The sequence below is a fragment of the Tupaia chinensis genome, unplaced genomic scaffold (genome assembly GCF_000334495.1).
Source record: "Tupaia chinensis unplaced genomic scaffold, TupChi_1.0 Scaffold000184_1, whole genome shotgun sequence".
NCBI classification, from domain to species: Eukaryota; Metazoa; Chordata; class Mammalia; order Scandentia; family Tupaiidae; genus Tupaia; species Tupaia belangeri.
The window spans coordinates 4,170,614-4,175,268 of record NW_006159659.1 but is presented as its reverse complement, the minus strand read 5'-3'; positions in this window follow the sequence as shown (position 1 = coordinate 4,175,268).

The following is a 4,655-nucleotide window of genomic DNA, read 5'->3' as shown; positions in this document are numbered from 1 at the left end:
TGTCTGGTGAGCGCATGCGCCCTGTAGCGAAAACCTCTCCAAAAAAAAAAAAAAAAAAGAAAAGAAACATAGACTGGCTGAATGGATAAAACCAGAAACTCTCTATCTGTTGCCTACAAGAAACACAGCTTATGGGTAAAGAAATACATAGACTGAAAGTGAAGGACTGGAAAAAGATATTTCATGCACATGGAAATAAAAAGACTGGAGTTGTGATACTAATTTCAGACAAAATAGGCTTCAAGACAGACTGTAAGAAGAGACAAGGGCATTATATAGTAGTAAATGTACTAATTCATTAAGAAGAAATAATGCTTATAAATATCTATGCACCCAACTCAGGAGCACCTAAATCTATGCACCCAACTCAGGAGCACCTAAATATGTGAAGGAAAGACTGTTGGAGCTAAAAGGAGAGATAGGGTGCAACACTATAATTGTTGGAGATATCAAGACCCTATTCTCTCCTAAAGACAGATCTTCTAGACAAAAATTAAGCAGAGAGATGCAGGACCTAAATGATATTATAAATGAAATGAACTTGATAGACATCTACAGAACTTTCCACACTAAGACCACAAAAATATACATTTTTCTCACCCCAGCATGTAACCTTTTCAAAGGTTGACCATATGATAGTACACAAATCAAGACTTTTTAGAAATAAAGGCATAGAAACTATATCCAGCATCTTTCCTGACCATAATGAAATTAAACTCAATATTAATTTCAGGAAATACCCTTGAAAAAACTAAAACACATGGAAACTAAACAACCTACTTCTGAATGACTTCTTAACTACCCAAGAAGTTAAGTCTGAAATAAAAAAAATTTATGGAAACAAATTATAATGAGTACATGAGATGCCATAATGTATGGGAAATGGCAAAAGCAGTCATAAAGGGAAATTCATAGCAATTAGTGCACATGAGAAAAAGATGGAACGGTGGCAAATAGACAACCTAACATTATGCCTCAGGAATTGGGAAAACAACAAAAACAAAAAAAATACCCGATGAAAAGAAATCATATAGATTCAAGAAGTAATAAATGAAAAAGAAAAAATAAACTCTACAGAAAATAAATTAAAGAAAAACCTGGTTCTTTGAAAAGATTAACAAGATTTTTTTTTAAAAAAAGAACAAGATTGACACACCATTTGCTAGACTAATAAGAAAGAAACCAGATAAATCAAAAACAATGAAACAGGTAACATTACAACACATACAATAGAAATACAAAACATCATTTGAGGATACTAAGAGTGACTAAATGCCAACAAACAAGAGAACATGGAGGAGATGGACAAATACTTAGAAGCATATAATCTACCAAGATTGAATCAGGAAGACATTGAAAATCTGAATAGACCCATAGACCCATAACAAGCCATGAGATTGAATCAGTAATAAATAATCTCCAACAAAGAAAAGTTCAGATCTGGATGGCTTCACTTTTGAATTCTACAAAACTTTTTTTTTTTTTTAAAGCAGCAGATTGTCAGTTGTATCTATTTTCTGATTGAAGGTGGCAGAAAACCTGTCATGACTTTTATTTTTTTTTTAGAGGTTTTTGCTATAGGGTGCGTGCGCTCACCAGACAGACAGAGAGAGACAGAGAGACAGAAAGCGAAAAATCACCCCCCAGGGGGGATGGCCATGCCGCAATCCCTTCTCCTCCATTCTCCTCTCGGGATCTTGGGCACGCACGCACACGTGCCTGGCGTGAGATTTAAGCCACTGGGTCCGGGACGTGAACTGTGGTCGACTACATGGGAATCCAGTAACATAGCCATTACACCAACTGCTGGTCCCTGAATTCTACAAAACTTTTAAGGAAGAGTTAACCCCCATTTCTCAAGGAAGATCCAAAATGAAGGAAACCTCCCAAATGCAATTTATAAAGCCTCCATTATCCTCATTCCCAAAACAGATAAAAATATAACAAAAAAGGAGAACTACAGACCAATATCGCTGATGAATATAGATGCAAAAATTCTTAACAAGATACTTGCAAATAGTATCCAACAACATATAAAAAAGATTATTCATCATAACCAGATAGGCTTTATTTCAGGGATGCAAGGGTGGATCAACATACACAAGACCATAAACATAATACATCATATAGAAAGAAAGATAAAAACCATATGATCATTTCAATTGATGCAGAGAAAGCATTTGATAAGATACAACATTCCTTCATGATTAAGACTCTCAGCAAGATTGGTAGAGAAGGGTCATTTCTCAACACAATTAGAGCCATATGTGAAAAATCTATAGCTACCATACTGAATGGGGAAAATCTAAAAGCTTTTTCACTAAAAACTGGTACTAGACAAGGCTGCCCACTTTCTTCACTGCTTTTTAATACAGTGCTGTAAATCTTAGCTAATGCAGGCAGAGAAGGGTATAATATAAAAGGGATTAAAACAGGCAAAGAAGAGTTGAAAATATCTTTATTTGCAGATGACATGATTGTATACTTAGAAGATAAAAAGGTTTCCATGAAAAAACTTCTCAAAGTAATAAATGAATACAGTAAAATGGCAGGATACAAAAACAACATACAAAAATTTATAGCACTTCTATATACGGACAACAATTGGATGAGGTAGAACTGAAGAAAGGAATACCTTTTACCATAGCAACAAAATATATAAGATACTTAGGGATAAAACTAATAGGCTGCCCACTTTCTTCACTGCTTTTTAATACAGTGCTGTAAATCTTAGCTAATGCAGGCAGAGAAGGGTATAATATAAAAGGGATTAAAACAGGCAAAGAAGAGTTGAAAATATCTTTATTTGCAGATGACATGATTGTATACTTAGAAGATAAAAAGGTTTCCATGAAAAAACTTCTCAAAGTAATAAATGAATACAGTAAAATGGCAGGATACAAAAACAACATACAAAAATTTATAGCACTTCTATATACGGACAACAATCGGATGAGGTAGAACTGAAGAAAGGAATACCTTTTACCATAGCAACAAAATATATAAGATACTTAGGGATAAAACTAATTAAGGAAGTCCAAGACCTTTACAAAGAAAACTATGAAAATCTTAAAAAAAAGATATTGAAAAGGACACAAAAAGTGAAATGACATCCCATGTTCCTGTATTGGGAGAATTAATATAATTAATATGGCATTTCTACCCAAATTAATCTACATATTTAGCGCAATTCCAATCAAATTACCAGAGGCATTCATCACAGATCTAGAAAAGGCAATCATAGAATTTGTCTGGAATCATAAAAGACCTTGTATTGTCAAAGCATTCATGCACAAGAAGAGTGGAGTGGGTGGCATATCATTTCCTGATCCAAAAATATACTATAAAGTTGTGGTAATCAAAACAGCATGGTATTGGCACACGTACAGATAGATTGACCAATGGGATGGAATAGAGACCCCAGAAATAAACCCTAAAGCTTACAGCCGATGATTTTTGACAAAGGATACCAGTTAATCCAGTGGGAAAAGGGAAACCTCTTTAGCAAATGGTGCTGGAAAAACTGTGTATCCACCTACAGAAAGATGAAACTGAATCCCCATCTTTTATCATTAACAAAAATCAACTCCAAATGGATCAAAGATCTGAATCTAAGACCTCAAAGTATAAAACTACTGGTGAAAAATACTGGGGAAACTCTGGGAGACATTGGGGAGGCAAAGACTTCTTAAATAAGACTCCCAAAGCACGGGCAATAATCCCTAAAATAGACAAGTGGGACTATATCAGATTAAGAAGTTTCTGCACAGCAAAAAGCACAGTAATTAGTGTCAATTGACAACTCTCTGGATGGGAGAATATTTTTATAAACTATGTATCAGTTAAGGGACTGATAACCAGAATACACAGGGAACTCAAGCGGCTTACCTGGGTGGGGGGGAGATCAACCCAATTAAAGATGGGAAAATGAGCTGAACAAAAATCTCTCTGAGGAAGACATACAAACAGCCAAAAAGCATGAGGAAATGCTCAACATCCCTCATCATAAGGGAGATGCAGATTAAAAGCACGAGATACCATCTAACCCCTGCCATAATAGTGAAGATTAAAAATAGAAAAAGTGACGAGTTTTCATGGGGTTGTGATGAAAGGGGAACTCTCTTACACTGCTGGTGGGAATATAAATTGGTCCAACCACTGTGGAGAACAATTTGGAGATTTCTCAAAAATCTACAAATAGAACTACCATATCATCTAGCAATCTCACTCCTTGGTATCTACCTGAAGGACAGAAGAATACTTAATTGGAAAAGTGCTTGCACATCAAATATTTTTTTTTGAGAGGTTTTCACTATAGGGCGCGTGCACTTGCCAGACAGATGGACAGAGACAGAGAGACAGAAAGCAAGAAATCACCCCCCAGGGGGGATGGTCACACCGCAATCCCTTCTCCTCCATTCTCCTCTCAGGATCTTGGGCATGCACACACATGCGCCCGGCATGAGTTTTAAGCTACCAGGTCCGAGACGCGAACCGCGGTCGACTATGTGGGAGTCCAGTGACATAGCCATTACGCTAACTGCTGGTTCCCGCACATTGATGCTTATTGCGGTACTTTTCACGATTGCTAAGTCATGGAAACAACCCAAATGTCCATGAACTAATGAATGGTTAGAAAAACTGTGGCACATATA